Raw genomic sequence first — 14,098 nt, 5'->3', positions numbered from 1 at the left:
TATATGGGCTCCAACAGAGTGCCAACATGGCGGCTCGCGACTCTACGCTGCATGTGACGTAGGTAGCGTTCTTCTGTCTCATAGGTGAACTTTCAAACACGCGATCAGAGTATCTGATACACTACAAATTACTCTAAATGTTCAGAAGGACTCCATAACACCCCTTTTCCACGCTAAGAAGCCAGAAACTCGGCACTCTCAATGTTCACCATTCGAGTGCACTGTCCGTGTGTCGACGGCTTAAGTTTTCGCAACGGAATAAGAGTGTTGATAAACGTGCATACACATGTTTCAGGTAAAGTTAGTTAACAGAATTATTAGCAACACTGTTCGTCCAAAAATAATTAAAATTTACGCCAGGAGGCGAGCATTTACCTGTCTGCACTGGCTGCCATCAAAACACACGCCAAAGAAAGCCGCCGCAATTCACCACCAAAAATCAAGGAAGTGGCATTTACCATCGGTGAAGGATAGGACTTATCAACATTTGCGTCAGTTAAGCTTCGTAAGAACTTCGATTAGTGACAGAAGGGAAAGTTCCTCTGGCATTCGTTGTTCGGCGACATTTCAACTCCAACCGACTACCGGTATCGAGATTCAAAGACTTATGGTGACGAGATTTTTCTTATTTCCCATCCCACATCCCAGCTTTGTTGAACGTAAAACACGGCAAGTGAATTCACTTCAGTTTCCTATAAATCGCATTTTGCAGCGCTGTTTGATATCTCGACCTAATTCCCTATTACATGGACTAATTTCAATAATTTGGATAAACGTTCTCTATCAACTTTGATAAAAAAGATCAAAGATTAGTTCTGTGACTGAAAGTAAAATATTGTGTACTGCTGTTATATAAGCTAATTCAATGCTTTTTAGAAAGAAGACATTTGAAACGACAGTGCCCACCTATCAGCTGAAGGTTTTTGAACCTGTGATGCACGCAAAATAAAACCTACGTTATGCACTATGTGATGAAAAGCATCCGGTCACCCCCAAAAACACACATTTTTCATATTAGGGGCATTGTACTGCTACCTACTGCCAGGTATTCCATATCAGCGACCTCAGTAGTCATTAGACATCACTAGAGAGCAGACTGGGGCGCTCTGCGGAACTCACGGACTTCGAACGTGGTTCAAATGGCTCTGAGCACTGTCGGACTTAAAATCTGAGGTCATCAGTCCCCTAGAACTTAGAACTACTTAAACCTAACTAACCTAAGAACATCACACACATCCATGCCCGAGACTGCATTCGAACCTGCGACCGTAGCAGTCGCGCGGTTCCGGACTGAAGCGCCTAGAACCGCTTGGCCACCGCGGCCGGCATTTAGAACGTGGTCAGGTGATGGGATGTCACTTGTGTCATACGTCTGTACGCGAGATTTCGACACTACTAAATATCCCTAGGTCCACTGTTTCCGATGTGATAGTGAAGTGGAAACGTGAATGGACATGTACAGGACAAAAGCGTACAGGTTCAAATGGTTCAAATGGCTCTGAGCACTATGGGACTTAACGTCTGAGGTCATCAGTACCCTAGACTTGGAACTACTTAAACCTAACTAATCTGAGGACGTCACACTCATCCATGCCCGAGGCAGGATTCGAACCTGTGACCGCAGCAGCAGCGCGGTTCCGGACTGAAGCGCCTAGAACCGCTCGGCCACAGTGTTCGCTAGTCACTGGGGCGTAAATCCAAGCTGGACTCATCAGTGAAGACAGTTCTACTCGAGTCAATGAGATTACAGGCCCAATGTGCGGGACCCCACTGCAAACGGCCTCTCTGGTGTTCTGAGGTCAATGGCAGTCAGCGTAAGGGGCCTCGTTAGCTCAGCCCCCAGTTCTGCGAGCCGTCTATTACAATCCTCACGGTCACTCAAGCGCCAGTTGCGTTTTAGTTCGATGGTAATGATAAATCCGGGACTCAGTGTGCCTCTCTCACGATTTCTCGGTCTTCACGATATCTCGTCTCTCTAGGTCGACCGCTTCCTTCTAGACGCTGTGTTCAGCCATAGTTCACTCATTCGTGGCAACAAGTTTGACGAGCGGCATCGCTCCTACTCTAATATCGAGCGATGCACCAGCCCCTTTGAGCACAAGTAAACGTCCTCTCTTAAGTGCTGACATCTGCTTATATTGTTCATGCGTCTATCTGCTGTGCAGCTGAATACACGGAATTAAATTGACTAAGACTTTATGTCCTGGTATCGACATGCCTCCTATTTACTTTCCTTGCCAACTGTACAGTGAAATTGTGCTGCAGCGTCACACACTCAGCCATCGGCGGGCAAAGTTCACAATTTTTCATTTTCCGCCGATACTGTTCCTGTATGTATATCAATTTGTGACCAGTTCGCTTAATTCCTTTGTGGTGCACAGTTTTCTTTTGTTTTAGAGTGTGTATTTGACCATTTCAATAGAAATTATAGCATTCAACGAACAAACTGCGTAAATGCTCGACACACATTTTATAGCGCAGTTCCAGAATCTGAGACTGTCGCTTAATGATGTCACAGTGTCAACCAATTACGGCTCAGAACGCTTAGCACACAAGCTCACTTTTTCAGCGGACCTTGGACCTGTACCACAACAAGGACAATAAACAGTAAGATGACTATCTTTGTGCGCGGGAATGTCTCCGTATTAATAGCGCAGTGCAGCGGAGCCACGGTTCGCTAGCTCTGGCCGTGATGAGAAAGAGAGAGAGAGAGAGAGAGAGAGAGAGAGAGAGAGAGAGAGAGAGAGAGAGGAGGAGAGATGTAGCTCTTCCACAAATTTCGTGCGAAAATAATCCTCTTGGCGGACGGCCACCCTGGGCAGCGGGTGGAGCCAAGCTAACGACACGGAAATGCCGCCACGGCAGTCCGTGGCGGAAGATCTGCGCAGTGCCTACACTAATAAGCCGCACGAGGTGTCTGCTGCTTCTATCCGAAACATGAGTACTTAACCTCTCTGTCAGGCAGATGCGGCCCCGCATGGGGGTGAAATTTGTGGTTCCATAGCAACCCGGCGCTTACTGCACGACCACCACTAAAATAATTATTAATTCGTACTCATAGCTACCCTCTCCCTTCTAAAGAATCTATGCATCCGAAAGAAATAGGTTCAGAAGAAAGAATACGGCCTAGTGTAATTCACAAAATAAAGTGAGCAGAGGCTTAAACTCTGATATTGGTGAAAAGGATTTCTTTAACGGCATAGCACCTCTACTAATCTTTCTTGATGGTTGCACAACGCCCTATCAGACACGTAAATTTGGCACGCAACTACTCATTTATTGTAGTGTGAAAACGGTACCCTTAGATGATTTCTTTGTTGTCCGTCAGTCTGACTACGTGTCCTGGTGTTAACGCCCACTTTTCTGGGGAACAGGTGGACGTATCAAGTTTAAATTTGTCAGATGCTAAGGTTTGTGATCTCAAGGTTGTGTAAATTCTTTAATATTCTAAATCAGTTGAATGAAAAGATACTGAAATTTATGTCACATATTTCGACACTGGCAAACTGAACATATCAAAACCTATAGGGTACACCCCATTGACCTAGAATCATGAAATTTGGCAAGAAGGAGGGCTTCACAGTACAATTAAAGGCATAAAATCCAAAATTGTTAGTTTGTTATTATATCACCTGACTTTTAAGATGCCTTGCCGCAAGGGTATCACAGGTTCCCGTCAGACCAGCGAAGAGAAGCACTGTCGGCCTTGGCTAACACTTTGCTAGGTCACTGTCTGTGTCTGTCGAGTGCCGTTGGCAAGCGGCGTGCACTCAGCCCTTGTACGGGCAACTGAGGACCTACTTGACTGAGAGGTAGCGACACCGGTCAGAAAAGCTGGCAACAGCTGGGAGAGCGCTGTGCTGACCACGTGCCTTTCCGTATCCGCATCCGGTGGCGCCTAAGGGCTGAGGGTGACATGGCGGCCGTTCGGTACCGTTAGTTCTTCAACGCCTGTTCGGACGATGTTTCTTTGTTTGTCTGGTTTCTTACTATGACGCCTTGTAATGACCACGAACCCAGCGTCTAACTGCGTACGAACCAGAAAATAATACTCATCTGAAGATGCATCTACAGTGGCTTGAAAACTAGCTAATACTATAATAGATCGTATTAAATTAAAAATGTATCATACATACATACTTAAACCGCCAATATAAGCCGCAGTTGCAGTTCGTCATCCAAGATGAAGATAATTATTTGAAACTATCTCAGGTCGACGTTGTCGCAAAGCAGGCTAACCGGTTTATCTTTTTGGTGTTCTGTGCCTCATTCGGTAAAAATGGAACCCTTACAGGATCACTTTGTTATCCTTCTGTCTGTCCGTCCGTTAAGACCTCTTGTTGTCAGCAAGGAGTAGAAGATTCAAGCGCAAATTTGTTTCAAATTCTGATGTCTACTGTCCCCTGACGATGGAAAAAGTTTAAGATTCTAAGTCAATGCTATTCAAGGGGCGGCTATTTATGTCACATTCTTTGATACTTCCAAACTATACCTATAGGGTTCTTCCTGTGATCTAGAAATATGAAACTCGGCAAGAAGCAGGGTTTCACGGCACAAGTAAAGGAAAAAATTCGTAAATTGCTGATTTGTAATTATGTAGCACAAAATACACTCCTGGAAATTGAAATAAGAACACCGTGAATTCATTGTCCCAGGAAGGGGAAACTTTATTGATACATTCCTGGGGTCAGATACATCACATGATCACACTGACAGAACCACAGGCACATAGACACAGGCAACAGAGCATGCACAATGTCGGCACTAGTACAGTGTATATCCACCTTTCGCAGCAATGCAGGCTGCTATTCTCCCATGGAGACGATCGTAGATATGCTGGATGTAGTCCTGTGGATCGGCTTGCCATGCCATTTCCACCTGGCGCCTCAGTTGGACCAGCGTTCGTGCTGGACGTGCAGACCGCGTGAGACGACGCTTCATCCAGTCCCAAACATGCTCAATGGGGGACAGATCCGGAGATCTTGCTGGCCAGGGTAGTTGACTTACACCTTCTAGAGCACGTTGGGTGGCACGGGATACATGCGGACGTGCATTGTCCTGTTGGAACAGCAAGTTCCCTTGCCGGTCTAGGAATGGTAGAACGATGGGTTCGATGACGGTTTGGATGTACCGTGCAGTATTCAGTGTCCCCTCGACGATCACCAGTGGTGTACGGCCAGTGTAGGAGATCGCTCCCCACACCATGATGCCGGGTGTTGGCCCTGTGTGCCTCGGTCGTATGCAGTCCTGATTGTGGCGCTCACCTGCACGGCGCCAAACACGCATACGACCATCATTGGCACCAAGGCAGAAGCGACTCTCATCGCTGAAGACGACACGTCTCCATTCGTCCCTCCATTCACGCCTGTCGCGACACCACTGGAGGCGGGCTGCACGGTGTTGGGGCGTGAGCGGAAGACGGCCTAACGGTGTGCGGGACCGTAGCCCAGCTTCATGGAGACGGTTGCGAATGGTCCTCGCCGATACCCCAGGAGCAACAGTGTCCCTAATTTGCTGGTAAGTGGCGGTGCGGTCCCCTACGGCACTGCGTAGGATCCTACGGTCTTGGCGTGCATCCGTGCGTCGCTGCGGTCCGGTCCCAGGTCGACGGGCACGTGCACCTTCCGCCGACCACTGGCAACAACATCGATGTACTGTGGAGACCTCACGCCCCACGTGTTGAGCAATTCGGCGGTACGTCCACCCGGCCTCCCGCATGCCCACTATACGCCCTCGCTCAAAGTCCGTCAACTGCACATACGGTTCACGTCCACGCTGTCGCGGCATGCTACTAGTGTTAAAGACTGCGATGGAGCTCCGTATGCCACGGCAAACTGGCTGACACTGACGGCGGCGGTGCACAAATGCTGCGCAGCTAGCGCCATTCGACGGCCAACACCGCGGTTCCTGGTGTGTCCGCTGTGCCGTGCGTGTGATCATTGCTTGTACAGCCCTCTCGCAGTGTCCGGAGCAAGTATGGTGGGTCTGACACACCGGTGTCAATGTGTTCTTTTTTCCATTTCCAGGAGTGTATTTTCCCCCTTTTGTTTAGGAACCGGTAGACGTATCAAGTTGAAATTTATGCCAAGTACTAAGGTTTACGATCCCTCGACGGTTTTAAAATAATTACAATCAAAATCAACGCAGTCAAAAGATACGGCCATTTATGTCACGTATTTCGATACTCGCAAACTCATTCATCATATCTTATAAATGAACTGTATATTCTAAACATAATTAGGGGCTCGAAGGAACCATCGGAGCTAATGTCCTACTCGCACAATTTTTTTTTTGTACTGGCCACGATATCCGTACTGAAATTAGTGACTTTTCGAGGATTTTGCAAATACTGAATGCTGGAGGGCAGTTTTAGGTAAATATTGTTGTTGTTTTTAAAATTGGTTATCCAATTGTATGTTTGGGTGTAGCATGTGAGGTAGAGAATCAAGATTCTGTAAAAGGTGGTTTTTTTAAAATACTAAAATACATTAATATGGCAACACTAGGCCTGTGGTAGGCAGACACTGTAACTGCAGCTGTAGAGGCAAAACGGTGCTGGCCCGCTGGCGACAGATACGCCACAGTCATACGTAAGGCATACAGCTCACCTCTAGACTTCCAACTAATGTAGTTGCCTATGAATCAGAATCTTACCTCACGAAATGACACTGTTCGTTTGGCTTCAGTTGGCACCAAATGTTACGTTGAAGAGTCACAACGCTTTCTATCTCGTGCGAGATTATTAGAAAAGACATGTGGCTGTTTCGAAAGCTTTGTTACCGCGCTACGACTGAAGTAGAAGAAATATTTCTCGCACACTGTCTACTGAATTTTTGGTGCTTAACACTTCACATTTCCTTTTCTGCTAAACAAAACAAGGCAAGGGAAAAGCACACCGTTTGTGTCTAGAACTACAGTGCTGGCCGTTAAAACTGCAACATCCGAAGGGATAGCCAACGACCAAAATTTTACTTACTCTCCCCAGTCCTGAAGTTAGGTTTTATGAATTAAAAGCTTAAATTTATGGACAATGCATTTTTCTGGAACGAAATAAGACTACAGTACTAAATTCAAGAAAGTGGCATGATTTACCAAAATTTTGAGACATGTTCAAAGTTAATACTATTTATGTTGGATAATAACCGAACCACGTGAAATACTTAGAAAACTCAATGTTAAACACCCAAAAATTATGAAAGCAGCGCCACTGGAATGTGAAAGTGTAGGCCGTGGCCGAAAGTAGACCCAATACTACACCGAAAAAAACGTATCACTGAAGTGTTGTGATTAAATAAATAGTCACTTGCTCATTAGTGCGAGGTATTTCATATGTTACAGCATGTTTTAAACACATTACAGCCCAGATGTACTAAACAAACGCAAATTATCTTTATTTCTCGAGTCAAAACTGACATTGCAGTTCTAATCTCCGCCGGAACGAGCCTTGAAGGCCCAGTAGTATCGCTCTACCGTCGTGTCATCCGCAGCACATAGCCGTCAGTGGATGCGGATAGCTACGGCATGTGGTCAGCACACCGCCATCCCGGCCGTTGTCTAGTTTACGAGACAGGAGCCACTGCTTCTCAATCAAGCAGCTCCTCAACTTGGCGCACGAGGGCTCAGCGTAACCCACTTGGCGACAGCGCTTGGGAGATGCGGACGGTCACCCATCCAAGTGCTTGCCAAGCCCAAGCAGCAGTTAATGATCTGTTCTGAGGGGAACCAGTGTTACCACTGCGGCAAGGCCGTTGGCGCTGAAATTACAATAAAGAACTTTTTTCAAGCAGAATTTTCCAGATGCTGAGAACATGCAGAAAGTAAACAAGTGCTGCAAAGAAAGCACATAGTGTATAAAATATGGCAATTAGGCTCAGAGACACTGCTTTATTCCGTAAGTTAGAAATAAATGGAAGTTGGTTGGAGCATATGTGATACATAAGGACTGACGGGATCATTCTGCATATATGGCATAGTGATAACAATACATGATTAAATTTGTAGATGATTCGGGGGTATAAAGGGTGAGATATGTAGTAGAAAGAATTGCCACCTCTGGCTGTAAGAATGGCTATGACCTATGTGAGCATCGAATCGAACTGAGCGTGGATGAAACATACATTCATGACAATGTATTCAACTCTACGCCAGAATTCATCAATCGCAGTCGCAAACAAGTGGTCTCGTGGCAGCCCATGACCAGATGTTTACAACGGGTGAGGGGTATGGAGAACGTTCTGGTCAGGACACCCCATGAACCGAAGTAAGACAGGACAGCACTGGTGAAGTGACGGGGTAAACGAGATATAAGGGCCCTGCAACGAACTTGTCACTAGTCAGCTTGTCAGTCAGGCTTGGTGAACACTCTGCTCCGAGCAGGACCCATGGGAAATCAGTATTTAATTGAAAAGATACCTACTAAAGGTCTTAAATTTGTTGTGTGCTACCGAGAACTTGCATGCAATATTAAATTCGTCTTAAATAGTTGCTCCTCACTGGAGTCGGCTGCAGGCACTCGTACGGCCTGCAGTATCACGTGCTGTGACGTATGCACCATGACCTGTCCCTCTCGAGGGCCTCGGACGTGTGATCTTGCGTTATCTTGTCGGAAGTTAACATCGTAGAGTTATCGAAGTGTGTCACGGGCAGCAGCCTTAACGCGTGATAGAATTGACAGCTCCTCTCAAAATACGTGGTTTGCCAACCAGGTGTGGGTGTATAGTGTACTGTACACTATCAGGCAGGTGACGAACCGATATGGCGGTGACGAATGTTATCTGGCAACGTTAGTTCATTCCGAGCCTCCATTTACGGATAGGTCCTTTGCGTTACTTCCGCAGAATTGGGACTCGTGTGACGTCACGGTGCCACTCCTGAATGCAGTGTTGCCGTTGAAGCGCGCCTGTCTCTGCTAGCGTGTCAAGGGAACCCACAACGAACGACGTTCGCCGAGCTGACAGTTCATGTTGCTGCACGTGTCGTCTCAGTTACTATGCGGATAGTCGTGCGACTGCAAACAAGCCCACTTCCTGAATGAAGGCACGTGACATGGTTGTGCGATCCTGCACGGCGGAGCGAATAGTACGTCCAGCTTGTGAAACCATCATTCTTGTGGACGTGGGACGGCGCCTGACATTATAAGTAATTACAGTGAAACACCACAGGCGTAGTTCCAAAGCTTTTTAAATCAGACGACTAGTGCCAAGGCTACTTTCGTGTCATCTTCAGGTCCTGCTTATCAAAAAACAACTTATATGGTTACAATGCCTGTGTCTGATAACCTAACTGATGTAAAAATAGTATACCATAACTGCTGTAACATCGTCAAAGGAACAAACCTTACCACCATATCCTGAATGTGCGTACATCAAGACATGGAAAAGTTTTATAATCTTTTTTATAGAAACTTCAATAGTAAAATGGATAAAAATACATAAAGACACACAGTAGAAAAATGCATCACAGTAATCTTACGTGTGGTTATTAGCATATATGAAAAAGGTAGTATCTTTTAAGGTAACTGTTGGCTAATGTTAAAACTATGACAGTATAACACAAATAGCGTCCAACAACTGTAAATCCTGAAAGGGGGAAAATATTAAACATGATTCAACTGAAAAAAAAACAACAGTAATATACAAGAAAAGTGATATGTAAAAGATTGTAGAAGTTGTGTAAGGTATGTAAAATGGCAGCAGGGAATCCCCATCGTGTAGGTCAATCCCCAGGAAAAGTATAAAGGCATAGCAACTGCGTAAATACGATGTCTCGGATAGACGACCTTAAAGGAACAAAAGTAACTAGAATATATAAAGCCACTGTTAAATATAAAACACCTATAATAATTGTGAACGCTGGGATCTCTGGCGTCATGTACACTATCTTATCTACACGCAATAACAAACGTGCAAACAGTAAAAAAACTAAATGAAAATAATGTCCATAAACCATCCATTTATATTCATTCTTTACTTAATAAAATTCATCCTACGTAAAATGTGGTTAAATAATGTCACAATCTGTGTACCTGCAGCAGTAACACGACGTTATAATACTATTATATCTGGCTGCACACGATGTTGTATCACAGGTGGGAACCAAAGAAAGGAACACTATCCGACATCCCATAAAACTCTTACCATATACGGCAGACACAAACATGATCATTCATATGTATAATAGCATATTCTCCAAGAAAGGTGTAAGTGCCAATACAATGTAAAGGAATTTGGGTAGTTCCACGTAGAAGAACACATTACGTATGACTGACAAATGGGTACTATGGCTGTCCTCTCAAGCGTTCGTTGCGTGGAGCTGTTGAGACCCTGCATGACGAAAAGTACTGTATAACCGTGCAGGAACTATCGACTGATCGACATTTCTCCTCCTTACTCATATGATCTTATCACAAACAAACAACATTAAAAATCGATTTTTAGGTGAGAAAGCCTGTGTATAATCTTTGTTTATACAGAGAATGTAGGTTGCGTTACTTCGTCCAGCTTTTTGTGGTGGCCGTAAATTGCCAATCAACTACATTCTCACGAATACTGGTGAGAGTCGCCACCTTATGTAAAATGTTGTTTTTCACAAACAACATGTCACAGATAAATATAGAGAATATATCTGTGTGGAATGCGTACGTTCTGTAACTATTAAACAACTGTGTAATTATTCATACCGTCCTTTTATCATAGAAGCGAAAATACGACTCAGATGAAGTGGAATTTAGTTTCGTAACGCATTGTTTACTTGTTTCTTCCTAAACTGCAACACCCAGTCCTTGCCTCCCACCTTTTTCTCTTTGTTCAGTTGGTGTGGCAGATTATTCCGCTCAGTAAGCTGTAATGCCAAGTGACGTTAATAACTACTTGGATGCCGTAACATCTTCGTCCCATGTCAAAAGTATCTTTAAAGAGTTCTTCCTCTTGCTGTTGGTTCAATACATATCTGAAATTCCAAGGAATCGTCTTGTCTACAGCAGTATCAGTTTTTAAGATAACTCTTCTTTTAAGTGCGTTTTTTGACACACAGAATAGTTTGGCTGCTGTAACAAATGGGATCTTTTCTTTCCTTACACCTTCCAATGCCTCTTGTATAGCTTGGGAATCCCATGATTGCTGCAATGATTTTCTTAAATAGTTTGAAGGCATCGTAACATACACCTTTAACAAGAGCACTTAACTCTCTACAAAGTTGTTGATACAATAATGTCTTAATAAGCTATACTTATTTAATGCAATACTCTTGTTCTATTATCAGTACAGTTGCCTCGAAACAAGGTAAATGCATTACAAAATATATTTTTAAGAAAAGCGACAGGCCATTATGCGCGACTGGGCGCAGTTATGCATATCTAAAGAGAATACAAAATTACGTAAGTTAGGCAATTCACGAATACGTGACTTCTTCGAAGGCTAAAATATAAAGTTTTACCTGCATTGTAGCAATTAACTGTCACAATATATATTTTTCTAATATAAGGAAACTAGATTAGCGGCCGTGCTTCGCTCGACTTGCAGAAGTTTTTGCTTTTAATTAAATTAAATTATTATGTTACTCACAAACTGTAGCACCTTGTACGTTTTTAGCACTAATTAAGGCCATATAAACATGGCCTTTGCCGAATGTACCTCTGACCAGAAAGTGATTCTGGTAGCTGGAAGTTTTTGTTAATCATGTCTTCGTAAATTTAGCTTTAAAATTTTCTTAAAATTTTATGTCCCCTACTATACTCCCTTAGGGGTTGAATGTCCAGAAGCACTGGAACACGTTTTTTTTTTATTTATTTCTAAACGAGAAGTCAAAGACCAATTGTCATAGATGAAGCCTTAAAAAATTCTTTAGTTGTCATTTAGTAATTATTTATTTTCAAGAGACTTTCACCTACTATATTACCCCCTTAGTCGCTAAATTTCCAAAAATGTTGAAATATGTTTTTTTTTATTTTCTGACTCAGAAACAAAATGCTAGTTTCTGTAGTTCTAGCTTAAAAATTCCCTTGATGATGATATACTTTCGAAAAACCTTTCATCCCTTATTTAACCACCTTAGGATTGGAATTCTGGACGATCCCTTCTTAAACGATGCCTACAGTATAAGAGCTACATCCTTTCCAAACTTCAAGTTTCTATCCTTAGCGATTTGGGATGGGCAATGATGAGTCACTGAATCAGTTTGACTGTATTTCACCCCCTCAGGGATTGAATTTCCAAAAAACAGTCACACGTGCATGCTTTATTTGTAACAGGGAAGCCAAATACAAAATTCCATAGAATTAGTTTCAAAAATGCTTGCACAATGAAATATTTCCATAAAAACTTTCATCCCCATTTCACCCCCATAGGAAACAAATAATTTTTTATTGCCAAATTTAAACGTTCAGTGATTTAGCTTTAAAAATGCTTTCATAATAAAATATTTTCACATAAAATCTCATCCCCTATTTCACCCTCTCAGGGGTTCAATTTCCAAAAGCGCTGAATAACATATTTCTTATTTTAAACCGAGAAGTCAAATACAGGTGTTCGCATATGTAGCTTTAGAAATAATTCGGTAGTTCTTTAATGACGATTTATTTTAAAAAATGTTTCACACACTCTTTTACCTCCGTAGAGTTTAATTTCCAAAAATGCTGAAACAAGTATTTTTTTTTAATTTTTGACCGAGAAACGAAATACTTATTTTCATAGGTATAGCTTCGAAATCGCCTTTATAGGGAATTTTTTAAAAATGAAAACCCTTCATTCCCTATTTCATCGTCTTGGGGTTGCAATTTCGGAAAATCCCTCTTTAAACGACGCCTACATACAAGGTCCACACTTTCTCCAAATTTCGAGTTTTTATCCGTACCGATTTGCACGGAGCGATGAGGAGTTAGTCAGTCAATCAGGAAATTGCTTTCTATTTGTAGAGATGAACTTGTCTTTTAACTTACATCAGACGTAGAGAAAACACAGGACAGTTCACTGTAGAGCAGCGAGTGCAGTTATCGGCACGAAACTTGCTGAAAAAAGCAAAGAAGTCTCTTTTAAGAGTAGGCTGCAGCAATCTCGCCACTGTAGCTGTCTTTATCCTGGCAGACATTACCCTAATTTCATATCTGCTGCACACTATCTTGATGGCGGTGCAATTTTAGTCGCCAGCAGTTCCTTAAGAAAATCTTGTTATGTCCAGAATAAAAATATTAAACGTAATTAACTACAACACAGAATAATATGAAATAGATGTGAAGTAATATCTAACGCAACATTGTTATACAAATCAGAAACCCAAATTTAATTTCAAAGGTGTATCTAAATGAGAACATGCATATTAAAACACGAATATATACTTCTAATGATAAGTGTTTATTCCTTGTCGAAATACTGATCTCACGTTAATGATTTCTTCCTCATTTTTATCTGCAAAATAGTCTATTATTTTAGAGAAAGAATATTTCATTGTCGTTGATTTTCTGTTAGTGGTGGAATCAAAAGAGATTCACTTTGAACATGTGAGCTCTTTATTATTTTCGCTTCGGAAGAAGAATAGCCTACCAAGATTTTGTAGCAGTTACAGTAATACAATGAAGAGCCAAAACATTACGACCACTGCCCAAAGCGAAACTTAATGAAGCGCTAAGGAAAGTACTCGCATACACTTATGACCCAGAATGCTAAGACCACCTACCTAATAGCCAGTATGTCCACCTTTGGTACGGATTACAGCAGCGATGAGTAGTGGAATGAGAGAAATGAGGCTTTGTTAGGTCTCTGGAGGGAGTTGGTACTACACTCGCACACACAATTCACGAAATTCCCGTAAGATATGTGGAGGGGGACGACGAGCTCTGGCGTCACGTTCAATCATATCCCAGATGTGTTCGGTTTGGTTCAGATTTGGTCAGTTTGGCGGGCCAGCGCATCAGTTACAACTCGCCAGTGTGTTCCTCGGACCACTCCCTCACACTCCTGCCGTTGTGACATGACACATTATCTTGTTGAAAAACGCCGCAGCTGTCGGGATACATGATCGTCATGGAGGTGTGTACATGGTCCGCAGCCATGGTGCCTTGCACGAGCTCCGCTGAACCCATACACGCCCACGTGAATGTTTCCCA

This window comes from Schistocerca serialis, chromosome 6 (assembly GCF_023864345.2).
Source record: "Schistocerca serialis cubense isolate TAMUIC-IGC-003099 chromosome 6, iqSchSeri2.2, whole genome shotgun sequence".
Taxonomy (NCBI): domain Eukaryota; kingdom Metazoa; phylum Arthropoda; class Insecta; order Orthoptera; family Acrididae; genus Schistocerca; species Schistocerca serialis.
This window is presented reverse-complemented; position numbering follows the sequence as displayed.